Genomic DNA, 23,656 nt, shown 5'->3' on the forward strand with positions numbered 1-23,656 from the left:
TCTATTGTCAGTAATGAACCTCCAGTTGTTTGCGGACCACTCAGCCTAATCAGGAGCCAGTGCAGAGTTCATTAGGGGGTATAGCTCCCCATCTCCCCGCTTTTAATCCTGCTTTTCATCAGGGTTGGAAATACAGTCTGGGATGCCTCCTACCAGGGAAAGGACTAAGATGCTGAAAGAGTCAGTGGTTAAAACTGAACCGGAACCCCTCTGGCCCAATTCCATACTTGAGCAGTCCCAGGATCTGGATTCCCCTGGGGATCTGAGGGTTCTTGGATTTTGTTCCAAATCCCTACTCCAGCTCCCTGGGGACTGGGGGACTCTACCTAGTACTCCAAGTGTGCAGAATGTGGCTTGTTTTGGTAAGATATGTTTTCCTCGGGGAAGATGAGGGCTGGGCACTTTTCCTGCCTTGTCCCTGGCTATTTCTTCAGATGGATCTCTGCAACTGGTGGGCAGACATGACTCCCATCTAAGTTGATGCCAGCCCACAGTGGTTGCTTTTCTTTTTGGGGGACCTTTGCTTTTTGGTTACCGGGAACTGTTGCTGACACTTGGGCAGTTTTGGTTTGGGAAGTTAGAAATTTTAAATAGGCCAGATGGGTAACTGTGGGCCTTCCCCAGGGCCAGGTATTAGCATTGCAAATATGATTCTTCAGTTCTAGTTAGTAAGGTAATGCCCAGGGAGAGAAAGAATTGTGCCAACTAAGGAAAGGTTCTTTCTTATTTATAATTTTCCCCCACAGCGGGAGGTTTTCAAAACACAGCATCTGTTGTAGAAGGCTCCATGCTCTCTAATTATCATAATAATTATTATAATTATAATGTTAATTTAAATTTCAGTCACAATCTCAGGTGTGCATAAAGTGTAATTTTATTTATTTTTAATACCTCTTTAATTTCTGACTCTGCACCCTCATTCTGTATAATGGTAGACAACTCCTTGTTAGTCCAAGTTGGACCCCAGACCTCTTGGTCAGTCTCTGCTGACAAACTTGGGCAGTGTCACTCCCCCAGATTCAGTGATGGCTTTTACTGAAGCCTGCTTCAAGCTTTGCTCACTGCCCTATAAAAGAATTTCGAACATCTAAGTAACTCCTTGCCCAATTTTTAGTTGACATTTAACCTTTTTCGTCATAAGTTTAAATGGTTATAAAAGATTTATTAACATACTGCATATATTGATATTTAAAAATAAAACTATTATACCATACTTCTAAATATATCCAAAGAAGTCTAAATACTCTAGCAGTTTAATTTCGTTAAAAATATCTTAATATTTCAAGATGAACAAACTAGGGATGTCTGCTTTCACCACTTTTATTTTTTATTTTTTTAAATTTATTTATTTATTTATTCATGAGAGACAGAGAAAGAGAGAGAGGCAGAGGGAGAAGCAGGCTCCCAAGGAGCAGGGAGCCTGATGCGGGACTCAATCCCAGGACCCTGGGATCATGACCTGAGCCGAAGGCAGACGCTTAACCAACTGAGCCACCCAGGCGCTCTCACCACTTTTATTAAGCATTATACTTGAGGTCCTATCCAGGGTAATAAAGTGAGGCAAAGAATAAAAGGGTCACAAATTGGAAAGAAAGAAGTAAAACTGTCTTTATTCACAAATAAAGAGCACCCAAGTGAAAATAGGCGGTTTATTCAGAGTTTGTTATAGGTGACAGCCACTAACACTTGCCTTTGGCAGAGGCTCAAAGTCAGGTAGGGGGGCATGAAAGCCTATAGTTAAAAGGGAAAGCTTCAAGTCTGTACTGATTGAAGGCATTATCATAGGGAAGCTAGAGGTGGGTTAACTAGAAGTGGCATCTTATGTGATGGTTTGGGGAGCATGTTTGTATTTTTCTGATTGGTCTTGAGTTGGAAACAGTGTCAAAAAATAGGGACGCTGGCAGTCACTGATCAAGTTCTGACTATTCTGGGTTGATTGCTTCAGAGGTTGTAATTTGGCTTTGTTTGGAGTTGTTGCTGCAGGGGTTGTGGGTCAGAGTTCTGTTGTTATATATGGTCTGGCTGTTGTCTGTATATTCAGTCACTCAGACAACATGAACATATATGTAGAAAATCCAGAGAAATCTACAAAAACTCTAGAAATAATAAATGAGTTTAGCAAGGTCTTGTGATATAAAGTCAATACATAAAAATTAATACTACAGATAAATCCATAGAAATAGAAACAAACTAGTGGTTGCCAGGGGCTGGGAGAGGGGGAAATGGGGAACAACTGCTAATGGGTGGAGCTTCTCTTTGGGGTGATGAAGATGTTATGGAATTAGATAGTGGTGATGATTACACAACCTTGTGAATATACTAAAAGCACTGAGCTATATTCTATTAAAACGGCAAATTTTATTGTATGTGAATTATATCTCAAGAGCATTTAATTGTATTTTTATATAGTAGCAATAAATGATTGAAATTGAAAAAGTAAAAAAATCATGTATAGTAACATCAATAGATATGAAATACTAAGGGATAAATTTAACAAAATATGTGCAAGACCTGTATACTGAAAACACTGTTTACAGTGTAAAATTTCAGAGAAATTAAAGAAGACATAAATAAATGGAGAAATACACTATATTCATGAATTCAAAGATTCAATACTATTACGATGTCAATTCTCTTCAAATTGATTTATAGAATCAATGCAACCCTAATCCTGGCAGGCTTTTTTTTTTTTTTTTTTTTTTTCAGAATGACAAGCTGATTCTAATATGATTTAGAATAGCAAAAACAATTTTGAAAAGAAAAGTTGGAGGATAGAGGGATCTGCATACACGCAGCCAAGTTTTACCAGTTATTAGCTATACATCCTTGATCAAATTTCTTTGCCATCCTGGCCTTGCTTTCTTGATCAGTAAAAAGGGAATAATAATAGTATCTAATTACATAGGATTTCTGAGAGGATTAACTGAGATACATACATATAAAGCCCTTAGAAAAGTACTTGGAACATAGGAAGCCTTCAAATGTTTTGTTACTGTTGTTGTCATCTCTGCCTTGACCAGTCTGGGAGCCTCTAGAGACCCGATCAGTCTCCCTGACTCCATGCCCACCTCCCTGACTGCATGCCCCTGTCCACTGGTACAGGGGGCATCTGTACGGTACTACTCTCAAATGCCAGACAGGAGGTGGTACATGTATCTTGTACATGTAGTCCCCCAGATTTCAGTTGGCACTTCATTGCCTTCTCCCTCTGCCATAAACCTAGATATAGGGAAGCTGGTGTGGAGCTTGAAGCTACTACATTGCTTCTAATTTTCTTTGTTTTCTGCAGCTCTCCCATCTGTGGGACTTTGTAGTCTTAGGCCAGGAAGAAAAACCAGTTTTCCGTTTGCATGGCCTCAAAAATAATTTCTCTTACCTGCTAAACACTAAGAAGTGGTGCCTTTGTTCCCACAATAAGGCAGTCATTAACTTAAGATGCTAATTTTTAAAAATTGAATTGAAAGTTTACATGCAGTGAAATGTGTTAATCTTAAGGGTATAATTCAATGAAATTTGACAACCAACACCCCAATAAAGGTACAGATTTCCATTGCCCCAGAAAGTTCTTTCATGCCTCATTATAGTCAGTCTTCAACCCCCTTCTCTCAATAGGAAACCCCTATTCTGATTTTTATTGAAACTGGTGGTTTTAGCTCCTAGATAAAGTAGCTATATCAGGTCTGAGGGAGCAATAATCCAACTAATGTTTTGAAATAAACCACAACAAAACTACCACTACTGTTACTGTGAGCCTTTCTTGGTTATTTATTCTTTTTTTTTTATCACTTCAAAAAGCACTTTATGTGAATTATCTCATGTAATTCTCAGGAGAGCTCCATGAACCAAATCCTATTATATCATCCCCATTTCCCAATGAGAAAACTGAGGCTTTGGGAGGTTAAGTTGCTTGCCGGGTGTCTCACAGCTATTAAGACCCAGACCAGAGATGAAAATTTCAAAGGAATTTCAAGGCCAGTTCTTTTTATGAGGGGGACATAGATCTAAAACTTTTACATAATTCAAAACTTGTCCATTTCTAAATTAATAACTGATGTCACTTGTTTTTGTTTTAATGCTGATTTCTAAAAATTTCTTAGCATGATTTACGTTCTTTAGCAGAGTGTACTCTTCTAAATTGTCAGTATAGTATATTATGATGATTGGTCTTCCTCTTAAGGTTTTTTTATCATCTCTCACATTTGGGGGCCGCCTTTCATAGCTCTGTAATTAGAATTATTACCTAACAAAGTATTTAAAGGACACTGTTATGGAACATAGAGATGATATTACATTATAGTAACAAGTGAATGTAAAGTAGACAAGTGAAAATTCAACTTGGGGAAATTTTCCAGAGCACATAAAAGCTATAGTTTTTCTTTTTGCCAGCTGGAAGGATGCCCAATTTGGCAACTATGTAAGCACAGTATGCAATTGACCTGGCCTGCTAGTTTTGAAATTATGTAATTCGTGGCAAATGTTTTAAATTGGAGGTGAGGTGGGGATTGTATTGCTTCTATTTTCTGCCTATAGTGAGACTTTATTAATATTTTAACTATGGTACCATTTCAATGTGTATCATTTTAATTCAAACATAAAGTAATTGCCTTCTTTATGAAATGAGAATAGGAACAAATTGCTTAGAGAACAGCATGGAGAAATTGACCAACTTTCCATCTTCAGCCAAGTCTGTGAATATTGAACACCTTTAGAAATGATTCCTACAAGTGAATGGGTTGTGAAATGTATACATTTGCAGGACCAAGAGATTTTTCTGGATGGGACAGTCTCAAATCATATAAGGATGACTTGCAGGAATAGCTTAAAAGAGTATCGGAGGGCAGAAAAATAGGGCAAGGTTGCCTGGGTGGCTCAGTTGGTAAGTGTCAGCTCAGATCATGATCCTAGGGTCTTGGGATCGAGCCCCACATTGGGCTTCCTGCTCAGCGGGGAAACTGCTTCTCCCTCTCTGTCTGCCTGCCGCTCCCCCTGCTTGTGCTCTCTGTCTCTCTGTCAAATAAATATATACAATCTTAAAAAAAAAAGAAAAATAGGGCAATTTCATGATATCAGAGAAAAATAATCCAAACTCTACTTACAAGATGTTGAATATCTGATATCTGTTATGAGAGTTTGTTGAATGAAGTGAAAAAGATTTTTATAGTGTATTCATGTTTTGTGATACTACGCATCCATTAAAAACAGGAAGCAGATCTATATGTGGTGAAAGGAAACAACTTCCAGGATTTATTATACTGTGAAAAAAGTGAGGTAGAGCACAAGGTGTACAGTATGCCACCATCTGTATGTGTGTGAGTGTGTGCGTGAGTGTGTGCATGCATGCACCACACATATGTGACCATGTAGTAAAAGAATTTCTTGGGAAGGTTGCCAGAAGCTTGGTAGCAATGTTGTCTCTGGGAAAAACTGATGAACTGGGTAACAGGAGAGGAAGGGAGACTACTTTTTCATTTAGTCATTCAAATAGATGTGCAATGAAACATCATGGTTTTAAATCATGTTTCCCTTAATGGCATATAATGTTGAGTATTTTTTCATGTGTTTATTTTCTATTTGTGTATCCTATTTAGTGAAGTGTGTGTTCAAGTCTTTTGCCCATGTTTAAATAGAGTTGTTTTCTTTTTGCTTTGTCTTGGGAGTTCTTTATATATTCTGGGGATAAGCCCATCCTTTTTGAGTATGTTATTTGCAAATACTTTCTCTGAGTCTGTAGCTTGTCTTTTAATTTTTAAACAGTATTTTTACAAAACAAATGCTTTTAATTTAATTTAATTTAGTTTAATTTTTTTAAAAAAGATTTTATTTATTTGATGGAGAGAGAGACAGTGAGAGAGGGAACACAGCAGGGGGAGTGGGAGAGGGAGAAGCAGGCTTCCCGTGGAGCAGGGAGCCTGACGCAGGGCTTGATCCCAGGACTTTGGGATCATGACCTGAGCTGAAGGCAGACGCTTAATGACTGAGCCACCCAGGCGCCCCAATGCTTTTAATTTTAATAAGTCCAATTTGTCAACTTTTTCTTTTGTGAATTGTGTTTTTGGAGTCATCACCAAGAATTATGTGTTTAATTCCACATCATGAAGATTTTCTCCTATGTTTTATTCTGAAAGTTGTATGGTTTTAGGTCTATGATCCATTTTGAATTAGTTTAGTATAAGGTGTAAGGTGTAGGTTGATATTCTTTTTTTTTATATGGATGTCCAATTGTTCTAATGCCATTTGTTGAAAAAAAACTATCATTTCATTGTTAATAGCTTTTGTGTCTTTGTCAAAAATCAGCTGGCCATATTTGTGTCAGTCTACTTCTGAAAATATGCTGCATGAAAGGCCATATATTGGATGATTCTATATGTGTGTACTCCTTTGCCAGTACAATTCTGTCTTGATTACAGTAGCTATATCATCAGTCTTAAAATTGGATAATATGATTCTTCCAATTTTATACTTGTTTTTTAAAATTATTTTGTTCTTTTTCTAGTTCCTTTGCCTTTCCATTTAAATTTTAGGATCACTTGTCTATATCTACAGAAAAAATTCCTGCTGGGATTTTAATTGGAATTCTGTTAAATTTATAGGTCAATTTGGGAGAATTGATATCTTTATTATGTTCAGTTTTGCAATTCATGAACATGGTATGCCTCTCCATTTATGTAAGCCTTTTAATTTTTTTATCAGCATTTTGTAGTTTTATCTTGAACATGTTTTGTTAGTTCATACTTAATTATTTCATGTCAGTGAGCTTTTGTAATGATATTTAAAAATTTTTATTTTCCAGTTCTTTATTGCCAATATATAAGATATAACTGATTTTATTTATTTTTTTAAAGTAACCTCTACACCCAACATGGGGCTCAAACTCACAACCCTGAGATGAAGAGTTGCATGCTCTACTGAATAAGCCAGCCAGATGCCCCAAGATGTAACTGATTTTAATGTGTTTACCAGATATTCACATGCAAAAGAATGGATTTGGACCCCTATCTCACACCATACACAAAAATTAACTCAAAATGGATCAAAGACCTAGATATAATAGCTAACACTATATAACTCTTAGAAGAAAATATCTTCATGACCTTGGATTAGGCTTATTAGGTATGACACTAAAAGCACAAACAACTAAAGAAAACTAGATATGTTGGACTTCATTTATATCTGATAAGGGTATAACATCCAGAAAAACCAATTGCAGCAACATTGGTGTTTCAGAAGACACAAGTAAGAAAATGAAAAGAGGGGCGCCTGGATCGCTCAGTCAGTTGTTAAGCATCTGCCTTTGGCTCAGGTCATGATCCCAGGCTCCTGGGATCGAATCCCGCATTGGGCTCCCTCCTCAGTGGGAGGCCTGCTTCTCCCTCTCACACTCCCTCTGCTTTTTGTGTTCCCTCTCTCGCTGTCTCTCTCTGTCAAATAAATAAATAAAATCTTTAATAATAATAATAATAATTACTTAAAACAAAAAGAAAATGAAAAGAAAACCTGTAGAATGGAAGAAAATATTTACAAATATGCAACTGAACATATGTTCCCAGAAAAATGAATGCTCATAGTAGCATTATTTATGATAGTCAAAAAGTGAAAACAGCTCAAATGTCCATCAACTGATGATTAGATAAACAAAATGTGGACTATCCATGGAATACAATGGAATATAACTTAGCCATAAAAGGGAACAAGTACTGATACCTGCTATAACATTGATGAAATCTTGAAAACATTATGTTAGGTGAAGGAAGGCTACATATTATGTGATTCCATCTATATGAAATGTCCAGATAAGGCAAATCCACAGAGATAGAAAGTAGATTAGTAGTTGCTGGGAGGAGGGAATGAGGAGTGACTGTATAGGTAAACGGTTACCAGGGCTGATTTCTGAAAGTGTTCTGAAATTAGGTAGTCATGATGGTTGTACAACTTTTTGAACATATTAAAAGCCCTGAATTATATACTTTAGAGGGTGAATTTTATGTTATATGAATTATATCTAAATAAAAGAAATTATGCCACTTTTTTCTTGAATAGATGAGTGATTTATTTATTTATTTCCAAATTTTTATTTAAATTCTAGTTACTTAACATGTAGTGTAATATTGGTTTCAGGAGTAGAGGTCAGTGATTCATCACTATAACACCCAGTGCTCATCATAACAAGTGCCATCCCCCATCTAGGCCATCCCCCACCCACCCCACTCCATCAACCCTCAGTTTGTTCTCTATTGTTAAGAGTCTCTTATGGTTTGCTTCCCTCTGTCTTTCAAAAAAAATTTTTTAGGGCAAAATCATTGTTTGAAAGGACAAAGATGAACATGTGCTGCATGCTGGGATTTTCAGTGTGTTGGGGACGCAGTGTGGCTTTGTAGTCCTCTGCCTCACTTCTGGGCACATGCATTCACATGGAGGCAGCCAGAGAACAGGCCATGGTCCACAGTGATTTTGTTGACGAGGTGCTCCTTGTGGTGGTCCTGGCAGCAGTGGGATCCTATCTCTGGGCCAGAGCAGTCCAGATTCACTGGTCCCCTGGAACTCAGTGATCTCAAGCCTGTCCTGCTAAGTGCTCAAGATTTGAGCTGTTCTGCATCCACAGCAAGACATGAGAGTTCCTGGCATAGGGTGTATGCTGCCACTGACCCTGCCTTGCCTTGGAGTCCTTGAACAAAATGGTCTGTGTCTTCTTGGGGGACAATGACCTTTTGGGGGAGCTGTCAGGGCTCAGCCTAGGCCAGGGAGAAGGGTGATGGAGAAGTGTAGTGTGGTGATGAGGAGAGAATGGTGGTGCAGAAGAGGGTGGGGTGAGGAGGGGGTGGGAATGAGGAGGGGGGAGTAGGAGGAGTAAGGAGAGAGAGGGTGTAGGGATGGGGAGAGGGGAGGGGTAGAGACTGTGGTGAGGAGAAGGTTGGGGTGAATAAGAGGGTAGGACTGAGAAGAGATAGAGGAGTGTGTGGCAAATGCTGTTAGATTGGGGGTGTATTTTCAAGGTTACTAAAAAACATATACCCAAGTCATTGAATTTATTACTTAAGATTAGCTAAATTTATTTAAGTAAAAGAAATGAGTCCATTTAAAAATTATTGAATGAAGAGGGGTGCCTGGCTGGCTTAGTTGTAGAGCATGTGACTCTTGATCTCGGGGTCGTAAGTTCAAGGCCCATGTTGGTTGTAGAGCCTACTTTAAAAAAAATTATAGAATGGGGCGCCTGGGTGGCTCAGTGGTTAAGCGTCTGCCTTCAGCTCAGGTCATGATCCTAGGGTCCTGGGATCGAGCCCCGCATTAGGCTCCTTGCTCAGTGGGAAGCCTGCTTCTCCCTCTCCCACTCCCCCTGCTTTTGTTCCCTCTCTCTCTGTATCTCTCTCTGTCAAATAAATAAACAAAATCTTTAAAAAAAATTATTGAATAAAGAAAAGTATAGCTCATGGTGGATAGAAAAAAATTCTGAATACGATGTGTGAATGATTAATGCCTGTGTAAAAGATTAAGCGGTTTTGGGGTCAAACTGCATGACATATTTTTGCTCTTCCACTTAAAAGCTTTGAAACTTTGACTAGTCCCTCTTATCTTCCATTTCTCTATCTGTAAAATGGGGTTAAAAATGTATCTGACAGTTATTGTAAGGACTAAAGGGGAAATTTGTAGGTGAATGTGCTGAACTCATACTTGTGATCCATAAACGGTAGTTCCCTTCTACTGATTAAAGACCATCTTTTTTTAAAGATATTACTTATTTATTTGAGAGAGAGAGAGCGCAAGCGAGCACAGAGGGAGAGAGAAAGAGAAGCTCACTCCCCACTGAGCAAGGAGCCTGATGTGGAACTCGATTCCAGTACCCTGGGATCATGACCTGAGCCAAAGGCAGACGCTTAACCAACTGAGCCACTCAGGCGTCCCTGACTAGGACTATCTTGAATGAATCTTTGAAGGTGATAGCTCTGGCCTTTTCTCTAGGATAGCAAAGTCAACTTCTTTTAATCTACAAGCTTCTCCTCTGTCACTTTATTTTCCTTATAATTTACGTTTGGAAAAACCCAGACCATTTGACCTGTAGAGAGTCGATACTTCTGGTGTGGTCGGACATGCTCCTCTCTCCTAGATGCTTTCTGAACACTGGCAGCTATATCTAGAGGCTTGATCAGGCTTAGTTTTAATCCCCTTGGCAAACTATAGATGATGTTATCTACTTTTATCAGAGGCTTGTTATGTCCGGTTGTCTCTTTTTGTGTGTGTGATGCTTGCAATTGTTAGTGCTCACTGCCTAGATCATTAATTTGGGGTTGCAAAATGACATGCTATATCTATATAATTTTTAAATTTCTTTTTAATTTATTTGTAGGAATGCTTCTATATACAGATGTTTCCTCCTATTTGGTTACTCAGTGGTGCATTTTGTTTCGAAAGGTTAGATAAATGTTTGATTCTTTCTCTTTATCAGTTCTCAAGGTAAGAAATTTTCTCTCTCTCACCTCCGAATATGATTGGGTAGTTTTTAAAAAACGTATTATGGGGCGCCTGGGTGGCTCAGTTGGTTAAGCGACTGCCTTCGGCTCAGGTCATGATCCTGGAGTCCCGGGATCGAGTCCTGCATCGGGCTCCCTGCTCAGCAGGGAGTCTGCTTCTCCCTCTGACCCTCTTCCCTCTTGTGCTTTCTACTCTCATTCTCTCTCTCTCAAATAAATAAATAAAATCTTAAAAAAAAGTATTATGAACACACATCTTTAAGCATATTTAATATGTTTTATTCTATTTTATCTTTTTAAAAAGATTTTATTTATTTATTTGAGAAAGAGAGTGTGAGCGAGAGAGACCACGAACTGGGTGAGGGGCAGAGGGAGAAGCAGACTCCCCCATGGGAAGGGAGCCCAACATGGTACTCAATCCCGGGACCTCAGGATCATGACCTGAGCCGAAGGCAGACACTTAATGGACTGAACTACCCAGGCGCCCCATGTTTTATTCTATTTTAATTATTAATCTTATTGAGGCTCAAATTAAGTTCCAGATAAGATTCCTCAGGAAGGCCTCATGGGGATCATAGTCCCTGACTTCTTCCTCATTATTTTTTTTTAAGATTTTATTTATTTATTTGACAGAGAGAGACACAGCGAGAGAGGGAACACAAGCAAGGGGAGTGTGAGAGGGAGAAGCAGACTCCCCACTGAGCAGGGAGCCTGATGCGGGGCTCTATCCCAGGACCCTGGGATCATGACCTGAGCTGAAGGCAGATGCTTAACAGCTGAGCCACCCAGGCGCCCTGACTTCTTCCTTATTGCTAATAAAGTTCATTTGTGCCCTTTACACTTGAAAGTAAGTTTTGCAGCATATAGAAGTCCTTGACTCACATTTTTCGCCTTGTGTATCTTAAACATGTTTCTCAATTTTTTTCCTGCATAGATATGGGGCATAAAGTGTTGCTGTCAAAAATTCTGGTGGTAGTTTAATACTGTCCCTCAAAAACATCTGCTCTTTTTGCCTAGATGCTAAAAGGCCTTTCCTTTAAAGTTTAGTAAATGTTTTTTTGAGAGAGAGAACACGAACAGGGGGAGGGGCAGAAGGAGAGGGAGAGAATCTTGGGCAGGTTCCACGCCCAGTGTGAAGCCCCACACAGGGCTCAACATGGGAATTGATCTCACAACACTGAGATCATGACCTGAGCTGACGTCAAGTCAGTCGCTAAACTGACTGAGCCACCCAGGAGCCCCTAAAGTTTAGTAATTTTTTTAAATTTATTTTTATTTTTTTTTAAAGATTTTATTTATTTGTTTGAGAGAGAGAGAATGAGAGAGAGAGAGCACGAGAGGGAGGAGGGTGAGAGGGAGAGGCAGACTCCCTGCCAAGCAGGGACCCCGATGTGGGACTCGATCCCGGGACTCCAGGATCATGACCTGAGCCAAAGGCAGTTGCTTAACCAACTGAGCCACCCAGGCGCCCTAAAGTTTAGTCATTTTATTAGTTTATGCCTTGATGTTGGTTGTTTTGGGTTCACATTCTCAGGTAAGTGGTGTGCTCTTTCAATATGTAGCTTGAAATCTTTTTTTTTTTTTTTTTTTGGTAAAGCTTTCTTGAATTATGGTTTTTGGTATTTGTTCTATTTACTTTGGTTTTCTTCAGGGGTTCTTATTATCTTCTTAGTGTCACAGCCCTTTTACTGCTGTCTGTCTTGTTTTTCAGCTACATAGCACCAAAGCCTGTGCAGTCCATTAATGCCCTTCCTATGTGGTTTGACCCATGGAGAAGCATTTCGCTACAGGAAGTGCAGATACTTTGGTCAGCCTCTGGGATGTGGATGAGTCAGTGTGGTACAAAGCATTTCTAGGTAAGCAAATCTGCTAGTACTTTATTTATTGGATAATTAGTTTTATTCTATCCTGGATGCCTTCTTCTAATTCTTCATGCCTTAGGAATTCTAATGTGTCCTTTTTGTACCCTGTATTATGGGCCGGATTGGTCTGTGAGGACCATCAATTTTAGCCATGATGGGAAAATTCAGGCATCAACATCAGAAGATCATTTTATTGATGTTGCTGGAATAGAGACAGGTGACTGAAACCCCCACTACCCTAAGGAGAACTTTGTATCTTTCATCCTTGGTCATCAGGACTTACCAAGTGTCATATGTTTTCATCTCTGCACATTGCTACTTCAGCAGCATTAGCATGAAAGAATTTGTCTCCTTAAGACAGGTTTATGTTATGACAGTCACTGCTAGTAATAAGGGAGCAAAGACTTTGAAAAGTATCAGGTATCAAGGAAAGTTATTTATGAAAAATATTTTATATTTTAATAACTGAATTCTTCCATTATAAAGACATTTTTTAAATACAGAGGAGTAGGAGAAATGAAGACTTACCTGTGGTATCATCACCTATAGACCATCTCTAGTAATGTGTATTTTGTTTGATTTTTTTCCTATATATAAACCTAAACAAATATATTCCTTACATAATTTAGGGAATTATCAAAATACTTATGCTTTGCTTAAAAAAAACAACGCTAAAACAAAACAGAACTTGAAAATGGAAAATTGAGAGAAGAGTATTCATTTTACAAAAGAATTCCCTCAGACTTTTATTTTTCAATATGGCTTTATTGTTTTAGGGAATGTTATACTCTTAAAAAATTTCGAACTATATTTAAAAATTTTTAATAATAAAAAACTTGAAATTCTTATATTTAAGGTTAATTACTGTTGGGATACAGCTAATGCATTGCTTAGAGACAAATCTATAGCTGTAAATATCTATATTGAAAAGAAGAACAATCTCAAGTCAATAACTTAATCTACTTTAAAAAACTGGAAAAGAGCAAAGTAAACCCAAAGTAAGCAGAAGGAAGGACATATTAATGAGTAATAGGAGTAAATGAAATAGAGAATAGAAAAACAATAAAGAAAACAAGGAAAACAGAAGTCTGTTCTTCAAAACAAAGTTGACAAAGTTTTAGCTAGAATGACCAAGCATAAATGAGAGAAGATCAAGTTACTAAAATCAGAAATGAAATTCCGGACATTACTACTGACAGTATAGAAATAAAAAGAATTACAAGGGGGCGCCTGGGTGGCTCAGTTGGTTAAGCGACTGCCTTCGGCTCAGGTCATGATCCTGGAGTCCCTGGATCGAGTCCCACATCGGGCTTCCTGCTCAGCAGGGAGTCTGCTTCTCCCTCTGACCCTCTTCCCTCTAGTGCTTTCTATCTCTCATTCTCTCTCTCTCTCAAATAAATAAATAAAATCTTAAAAAAAAAAGAATTACAAGGAATACTATGAAACAACTGTATGCCAACAAATTAACTAACGTAGATGACAAGTTCTTAGAAACATGCAAACTACTGAAATTGATTCAAGAAAAAATAGGAACCTTGAATAGACGTATAACAACAAAAACATTGAATTAATAATCAAAACCTTCCATAAAGAGAAGCCTACTTCCAAATGGCCTCACTGGTGAGTTCTACCAAACATTTAGGAATTAACATCAATTTTTCCCAAACTCTTCTGAAAAATAGAAGCAAAGGGAATATTTCCCAACTCTTTCTATGAGGCCAGTATTACATGATACCAAAGCCAGAGAAAAACACCACAAGAAAGGAAAACTATTGACCAATTTCTCCTGTGAATCTAGATGCAAAAATCCTCAACAAAATACTAGCAAACTGAAAATAGCAATGTATAAAAGGATTATATCCATGACTAAATGGGATTTATCCCAGGAATGCAAGGTTTGTTCAACATATGAAAATCAATCACTGTAATACCATATTAATAAAATCAAGGTCAAAAACCCACATGATCATCTCAGTAGTTTCAGATAAAGCATTTTTCTTGTATCAATCTTGTGCAGTGAGCATGTCTTCATATGTTATTTTAAGTAGTAGAAATTATATTTGCAAAAAAAATTATATTTGCTCATTGTAGCACATTTAGATATGCTGATAGATATAAAGAAGAAATTAACAATTACCCACAGCTCTATAACTCAGAATTGAGATAGGGAAACTGAAGGGACTCCATTTTGGAAAGGCTCCATCTCTACTGTTTCTCTGCTAGGCCCCATTTACTTATGTTCTATATTTCATCTTGCATCTGAGTAAACCAAAGAAGCTATGTTCCCACTCTGAGGTGGATGCAAGAAAGTTAATCATTCTCTGAGTTTTCTCATAGGCCCCCATACACCTGATAACTTCTAAGAAGAATCAGGTCCTGAGCATGTTCCAGGACATTAGCTTTGAACAAACCTCAGTTGACATGGGTGTCAATACCCCCTAACTTCGGTGATTTATGGAATAACAACTATTGTTCACCTGACATTTGCCTTTGATTGGACCCTACCCTGGATTCCTGAAGGAACACATACCCTGGATCCTTTTCCAATATAAACCCCTAACCCCAAGTGACAGGGAGACTCACTTCTCCCTTTCTGAGTCTCCCAGCCACTTTGTCTGCTATATTCTATCACTTAGCTATTCAATAAACTCTGCTCTCACTTCCTCCTGGCTTGCATTTGATTCTATCCTATGGGAAACCAAGTATCCTCTTGGCTGGTTCTGTGGGACCTGCTCTGGATCCTTCGACCTGGCCTGCCTATGTCAGAAGCATTAAACATTTTAATATATTTTAATTTTTTTTCTGTATATGTATTTTTGATGTAGTTGGGATCATATAGTAGATAAAATTTTATATCCTGCATTTTTTAACTTAACAGCATACTATAAACATTTTTCTATTTTAATTTTAATCATAAACCTGATATAAAAAACAGCTGAAGGAGTAATAGCTTGGGGAAAAATCATATATTATTTCAATGAACCAAAGAAATAAAATATTGGTAAAAAACAATCTATTTGCAAGGCAGTGTGGTTTAGTGGAAAGAAGTATGTCCTTGGAGGCAGATGGAACTTATTTCAGAATGCTGGCTCCACTACAAAGTATGACCTTAGTTAAATCACCTATTTATTTATATAGTGAGATTGAAATTAAAACCTTACCAAGGGTGCCTGGGTGGCTCAGTTGGTTAAGCGACTGCCTTCGGCTCAGGTCATGATCCTGGAGTCCCGGGATCGAGTCCCACATCGGACTCCTTGCTCAGCGGGGAGTCTGCTTCTCCCTCTGACCCTATCCCCTCTCATGTGTTCGCTCTCTCTCTCATTCTCTCTCAAATAAATAAATAAAATCTTAAAAAAAAAAAAAAAAAAAAAACCTTACCAAACACTAATTAAAGAAAGCCTGGACAAATATGGAAACATATTGTGTTCATGAATTGGAAGACTCAATATTGTTAATTCTCCCTAAACTCACCTAAAGATTTATTTATTTATTTATTTATTTATTTGAAAAGATTTTATTTATTTATTTGAGAGAGAGCAAAAGTGAGAGAGATTACAGAGGGAGAGGGAGAAGCAGACTTGTTGCTGAGCAGAGAGCCCCAATGGCTTGATCCCAGGACCCTGAGATCATGACCTGAGCCAAAGGCAGACGCTTAACGACTGAGCCACCCAGGCGCCCCTGACCTAAGGATTTAAAGCAATCCCAATCAAAGTCCCAGAAAGCTTCTTCTATATAATGAATATTTATGCTCCCAACTCTCCCACAATTCATATGTTGAAACCTAATCCTCAGTGTGATGGTATTTGGAGGTGGGGCCTTTGGGAAGGGATTAGGTCATTAGTGTGGAGCCCTCATGAATGGGATTAGTGCCCTTACAAGACACTCCAGAGAGCTCCTTTGCCTCTTCTGCCACGTGAGGACACGGCAAAGAGACAGCCGTCTATGAAACTGGAAGCAGCTTTCACCAGACGCTGAATCTACAGGTTCTTGATATTGGACTTCCCAGCCTCCAGAGCTGAGAGAAATATATTTTTGTTGTTTGTAAGTCACCCGGTCTGTGATATTCTGTTAAAGCAGCCTGAAAGGACTAAGACAGCTTCTTTGTAGATATAGCTGATTCTAAAATTTATATGGAAAGGAACTAGAAAGCCAAAAGAGTTTTGAAAAACAAACAGTTGGAGGATTTCACTACCTGTTTTTAAGATATACTGTAAAGCAACGTTGTCAACACAGCATGATATTAGTAAAAGGAAAGTCATATAGACAAGTGAAATATATATACAATATAAAATCATAGAATCAACAGATTTTTGACAAAAGTGCAATGGCAGTCCAATGGACAAAGGACAGTCTTTAGCAAATGGTGCTGGACTATCCACATGCAAAAAAGTGAGCCTTGACCTACACCTCTGTTGCCTACAAAAATTAACTCCAAATGGATGATAGACATAAGTGTAGGACAGAAAACTATGAAGCTCTTAGAAATATAGCAGAAAATCTTTTTCCTGTTGAGTTAGGTAAATATTTCTTAGATAGGGTAACACAATTATTGATCCATAAAGTAAGAGTTGATATATTGGACCTAGTGAAAATGAAAAACTCTTGCTGTGCAATAACACTGTTAAGAGAGTAGAAAACCAGCCCCATATTGCGAGAAAATATTTGCAAACACACATAAGAAAAATCATTTGTGTTTAAAGTACATAAAGAACTCTCAAAAGTCAGGGTGCTTGGGTGGCTCAGTCATTAAGTGTCTGCCTTCGTCTCAGGTCATGATCCCAGAGTCCTGGGATTGAGCCCCGCATTGGGCTCCCTGCTTAGTGGGAAGCCTGCTTCTCCCTCTCCCACTCCCCCTGCTTGTGTTCCCTCTCTTGCTTTGTCTCTCTCTGTTAAATAAATAAATAAAATCTTAAAAAAAAAAACAACTCTCAGACTCAATAAAACTTTACCAAACCAATTTAAAAAGTGGGCAAAAGATTTGAACAGACTTTTCAGGATAGAGGATATAAAGATGGCAAATAAGCAACTGAAAGGTGCTCAACATCATTAGTAATGTTTAAAACTACAATGAAATATTACATACTCATTAGAATGGCTAAATTAAAAAATACTGACAACACGAAGTGCTGATGCTGAGTAACTGGGACACATTTCTCGTAGGAATGCAAGAGGGTACTGCCATTTTGGAAAACAGCTTGGCAGTTGTTTCAACAAGTTAAACATATATTTATCGTGTGACCTAGAAATTCTACTTCTAGGGATTTATCCCAGAGAAATGAAAACTTATGTTTACACAAACATCTCTGTGTGCGCGCGCGCGCGCACGCGTGTGTGCATGTTTATAGCAGAGTAACTCTACAATTGTCAAAAACTGGAAACCACCCAAATGTCTGTCAGTGGATGGATAAACTAACTGTGGTATATTCACACAGTGGAATACTACTTAGCAATGAAGAGGAATGAACTATCGAGGCACACAATGACATGGATGAATCTTTGGTGTGTTAAGTGAAAAAACCTTGTCTCAAAAGGTTACATAATATTTTGTGAGTATGACATTCTGGAAGAGGAAAAAATACAGGCACAGGGACCAGATGAGTGGTTACCAGGTGTTAGGGTTGGGGGTTTGACTACAAAGGGTTATCTGCAAGGGAGTTCTTTCCTTGGTTGAGATTATTCTATATCCTATCTGTGGCAGTGGTTATAAAAATACATGCATGTTTAAAATCTCATAGAACTATACATGAAAAAAAGCTAATTCTACTGTTTGCAGTTAGAAATTTAAAAAGAAAACTGCCTTTCTGGGTTGTCATTGGCATTCAATAAAATAGAATTAATGTGATTCATAAGGGGTGCTTCACAAACATCAGCAGCTCTTACTGTTTTCCCAGGAAATAGAGAATCGGGGTTCAGAGCATAAGCTCTTAAGTTAACTGGCCTACATTCAGGTCTTGCTCTGTCACCTACTGGCTTGTGCTCTCTCTGTGCCTCAGTGTTCTCTGTAAAATAAAGTAATGTTTTCTCTATCTTACAGAGTTATTAAGCAGGTTAAATCAGTTAATGTAGGCAAATACTTAATGCACATTTTTATTATTAACATAATTTATTGGTTTTTCTGTGTTGATTTCCATAGAGACAAGCTGAGAAATGTAGTGTGGGTCTCTGACCATGGTGCCCATTGGCACCCCAAAAGGCCTCTGCTGGTGTTTGCCAGTGATGACAAAGATAGTAAATATGGCAGCATTCGGACAGCAGGGACTGTGAAGCTGTTTGGGCTTCCTATTGACTCCTGATGGGAGGCCCTGATGTAGAGAGAAAAGGTGCTTGTAGAGGCCTTCCTTTGTGTTATTTGATCTGTTCTCTTGGAGTTGGTGGGCATCTTAAGTATTTATAAATTAGCTGCCTGAATATCTTTTCCAGGAATAGGAAATTGCCAACTTCCTCTTTCCCCAGCCTGAGGGAGGCCCCCTCGCTTGAGAACGGTGGCATAAAGTTACTGTGGGATGATTGGCCGGCTGCAGCATTAGGTTCTGATTGAGGACCACTTGAAATTCTATTCCAGGGTTTTGAGAGAGTGGTTTTATTAGTGCCTCTGACGTCTTTCCTCAGAAGTGATTTTGTTGGGCTTGCTACTGCTTGCATGTATCAAAGTTTAGTAGAGTGGGTAGGTAAGGGGAGGCATAAGTGTGGAGTTTTTAAAATTAAAAAAGATATACTCAAAATTGTATATGTTATAAAATATATACTATATATAAATTTAATAATTATAGAAATATAAAATATATAATATATATAATTTTGAGAATTGAGCATTTAATAAAATTGACCCAATTCTTTTTTTAAAAATTTTTTATTGTTATGTTAATCACCATACATTACATCATTAGCTTTTGATGTAGTGTTCCATGATTCATTGTTTGTGCATAACACCCAGTGCTCCACGCAGAATGTGCCCTCTTTAATACCCATCACCAGGCTAACCCATCCCCCCACCCCCCTCCCCTCTAGAACCCTCAGTTTATTTTTCAGAGTCCATCGTCTCTCATGGTTCGTCTCCCCCTCCAACTTACTCCGCTTCATTCTGCCCCTCCTGCTATCTTCTTCTTCTTTTTTTTTCTTAACATATATTGCATTATTTGTTTCAGAGGTACAGATCTGTGATTCAACAGTCTTGCACAATTCACAGCGCTCGCCATAGCACATACCCTCCCCAATGTCTATCACCCAGCCACCCCCTCCCTCCCACCCCCCACCACTCCAGCAACCCTCAGTTTGTTTCCTGAGATTAAGAATTCCTCATATCAGTGAGGAAAATTGACCCAATTCTAAGGCTTTTTAAAATTTTGTCATTACAGGGAGATTTTGTGGTTTTGCATTTTTTTAATTTTTTATTTTTTTTAAAGATTTTATTTGTTTATTTGAGAGAGAATGAGAGAGAGAGCACATGAGAGGAGGGAGGGTCAGAGGGAGAAGCAGACTCCCTGCTGAGCAGGGAGCCTGATGTGGGACTTGATCCTGGAACTCCCAAGATCATGACCTGAACCGAAGGCAGTCGCCCAACCAACTGAGCCACCCAGGCGCCCGTGGTTTTGCATTTTTAAAAAAATTTTTATATTTATTTATTTACTGAGAGAGAGGGGCAAGGGGGAAGGGCAGAGGCAGAGAGAGAGAGAATCTTAAGTGGGCTCCATGCAGGGCTCAGTCTCACGATCCTGAGATCATGACCTGAGCCAAAGTCAGATATTTAACCAACTAAGCCATGCGGATGCCCCTACATTTTTTTTTATATCAGAAATAGAGTTTAAAGATTACTATAATTCTGTCATTAATGTTGTAACCAAGAACTCTGTGGAATGCATGAAATGTGAAATGAAGTACATGGGCTATAGCAATCCTTAAAGTTATCAGTTGTTTATGTGTGTGTATATATACCAGGACTCATTCTATAAGGGGTTTATGGTGGCTTATGACAAACACTGAGAAAAGTAGTAAAATATAAATAAGAAATATAAAATCAAGGTAAGATAAATACAAGTTAGAATAGAAAGTCAAGACTGGGGCAGGCAGAGAAACTGAAGAGAAGTATACAAAGAGTTAAGGACCTAATTGAATGATTGAATTAAAAAATTGGCTCTGAAAAAAAAATAAATAAAAATTTGGCTTTGAGTTCCTCTGGCAAAGCAAAGAGGGTATAAGCCAGTTAGCTAACTCTTACTATTAAAAAGAAAAATACAGGGTGCCTGGCTGGCTCAGTCAGTGGAACATGCAACTCTTGATCTTGGAGCTGTGAGTTTGAGCCCCATGTTGGGTGTAGAGATTACTTAAGAATAAAATCTTTAAAATAAATAAATAAATAAAAAGAAAAACACATACCAGTTCCTAAGAGAAAGCAAAGCTTTTGTTATCTCTTACCTCCAAAAGAAATGGTCATGTAGGTTTGTTTATTTTTTAGCATTTTGGCATATAAAAGAAACCAAAACCAAAATATGCATAAGTGAAGCTTGAGAAAAGTTTGAAAAGGAAGGTAAGCAAAAATAAGACAAAAATCATAGCTCTATGAGATAACCACTACATTTTAGTGTATATCCTTTTAGGACTTTTCCTGTGCTCATATTTGCATATAAAAATATATATTGGTTTGTTTTATCTTCATAAAAATCTTTTGAGGGGTAGACAAAGCAAGTATGATAAGATAAATCATGGGAAGTATTCAATACAATTGTAAGCAATTATTGTAGCCAAAATATAAGCAAAATCCAGTAACTGTTAATAGATCATTTTCATTTATTGGGCATGTCTTATGTGCTCAGACTGTAATAAGCACTTTATATAAGCTGCTACCCATTTGTCCCAACAGATCTCTCTCAAACTCAATTATTATCACCATTTTATGGCTTTGGAGAAATTCAGTAACTCAAGGTTACACTGTAAGTGACAGTATTCAGAATCAGGTTTCTCTAAAATAATTTTCTTCTTTTAAAAAAAAAAAAAGATTTATTTTGGGGCACCTGGGTGGCTCAGTTGGTTAAGTGGCTGCCTTCGGCTCAGGTCATGATCCCAGGGTTCTGGGATCGAGTCCCGCATAGGGCTCCCTGCTCTGTGGGAAGCCTGTTTCTCCCTCTCCCACTCCCCTTGCTTGTGTTCCCTTTCTCGCTGTCTCTCTCTCTCTGTCAATTAAATAAATAAAATCTTAAAAAAAAAGATTTATTTTTTTTTTGAGAGAGAGAGAGCATGGAGGGGAGGGGCAGAGGTAGAGGGAAAGAGTCTCAAGCAGACTCCCCACTGAGCATGGAGCCCAACACTGAGCTTGATGCAGGGCTCAACGTGGGGCTCAACATGGGGTTTGATCCCATGACCCTGAGATCATGACCTTAGCCAAAATCAAGAGTTGGACACTTAACTGACTGAGCTACACAGGTGCCCCCAAATGTCTGTATTCTTCTATTGCAATGCGCTAAGCTGTCTCTGCAAGTATGGCCATTCTCATTTTACAGATGAGTAAACCATGGCTCTGAGAAGTTGACTATTGGCCCAGGTTAGTGAGCTCTGGAGCCATGTCTCCAGGCTGAGTACTGACTTTGCTCCTGCCCTGAGAACAGCTCCTTCCCACCTTTCCTGAAGAATGTTGTAAACTAGCTCACTACCACTTTATGTTGGCAGGATATTGCTGTTCAGATATTGGGGGAGCACTTATTCTCATGTTTCTGTGAAAGGTCAATGAAAGGAAACTGAGATGTTTTGGTTCTTGCTTTTTTTTTTTTTTTAAAGATTTTATTTATTTATTTGACAGGAGAGAGGGAACACGTACAAGCAGGGGGAGCGGCAGGCAGAGGGAGAAGCAGGCGGGGAGCCAGATGTGGGGCTTGATCCCTGGACCCTGGGACCATGACCTGAGCCTAAGGCAGACGCTTAATGACTGAGCCACCCAGGCGCCCCTTTGTTCTTGCTTTTGCAGTTATCCACCATTCTGATGCCTGCTGTTGCTGCATTTCTGTGTATATCCCCTTGGCACTGGGAGATGCAAAGGGTGTAACCAAACCAAAGGAGAGTTTGTCTTGCTGATGAGCAGCAAGCCAATTTAAAAAACAACAACAATAACAACAAACTGACACTGAGCTTTTGCAGTACACAAAGATAGGCTTATTTATTGGTGTGGCACCTCCCAGAACAGTCCCAAACTCCCCAGTGGCTTGCAAGTGAGGATTTTTAAGGGCAAAAGTCAAGGGTAAGGGCTTGGGGTCATGGGTTCTTCTGATTGGCCAGAGATTGGGTAAACTTCAAGATTGATTGACTTGTCTTTCTGGCGCTAGTGTATTTTATTTCATCAAGATTGTGGTCGGGTGGTGAGTGGTTCCTTTCCCTGGTGGGTTGGCAAAACATCTCAGCAATGTGTGCTATTTTTGTTAGCAAGCACAGAGGCCCTTCACCTTTGTGACTATGATGACTGTGCAGCCTATTTTATTTCTTATTCCCTTGGGCTACATTGTCATTCTCTTAAGCAAAGCATCCTGTGTTTTTTCCCAATAATCTTTAACTATGGGCTATGTGGCTTTCTGCAGACTTAATTCTGTTGGTGGTTTCAAGGGTTTGGTCCAGGTATTATTTGATCTATTAACAGCAATTTCCCATCAATATGGATTCTTTTATTTTCTTTTTCTGGATGTGTAATTGGCAAAAGTAGCAAACCTTGTCCCTTGTCACTTAAGAAGAGATCCATCACCTTTAACTAAAGGAGCAATTATAGCAACAGGAAAAAACATTTTTAAAAAGATTTTATTTATTTATTTGAGAGAGAGAGAGAGAGAGAGAGAGCATGAGAGGGGAGAGGGTCAGAGGGAGAAGCAGACTCCCCCCTGAGCCGGGAACCCGAGGTGGGACTCAATCCTGGGACTCCAGGATCACAACCTGAGCCGAAGGCAGTTGCTTAACCAACTGAGCCACCCAGGCGCCCACCAACAGGAAAGTTATTAATACACACATCAGTGAAGAAAGCCTCAGCTTGTGGCTGTCAGGGTCAGGGTCCACCACCTCTTTCTTCGCCTACACAATCCTAGGTGGCTTGATATGCAGCCCTAGAGAGCAGCCAAGAGTTTGGAGCTTGAGGCTCTGCCAGAGAAATGCTATACAGTGACTCAGACTCAGAACTCTACAGTTTGGTCAGTTGTCCAATTTCTTTACAGTCACATATTGCTATTTATTCATTTATTTTATTTTTAGAGAGAGAGTGTGCAGTGGGGGGGGGGGGTGGAGGAGGGAGGAGCAGAGGGAAAGAGCCCAGGAAGGGGGCGGATGAGAGATTCTTAAGTAGGCTCCCTGCTGAACATGGAGTCC

The 23,656-nt window shown here is 38.9% G+C and overlaps 1 long non-coding RNA gene across 3 annotated transcripts in view; it reads left to right on the forward strand.

The window, feature by feature from the left end:
* The window catches only part of LOC113929017, a 46,765-nt gene that overhangs the window by 21,163 nt on the left and 1,946 nt on the right, over positions 1 to 23,656 (forward strand). For all 3 annotated transcript variants that reach the window (XR_003522061.2, XR_003522063.2, XR_003522062.2), the window contains exon 3: positions 12,175 to 12,319. This is a non-coding gene — a long non-coding RNA (uncharacterized LOC113929017). The remainder of the gene's footprint in view (positions 1 to 12,174; positions 12,320 to 23,656) is intronic.

Source organism: Zalophus californianus, chromosome 5 (genome assembly GCF_009762305.2).
Source record: "Zalophus californianus isolate mZalCal1 chromosome 5, mZalCal1.pri.v2, whole genome shotgun sequence".
In the NCBI taxonomy this organism is placed as follows: domain Eukaryota; kingdom Metazoa; phylum Chordata; class Mammalia; order Carnivora; family Otariidae; genus Zalophus; species Zalophus californianus.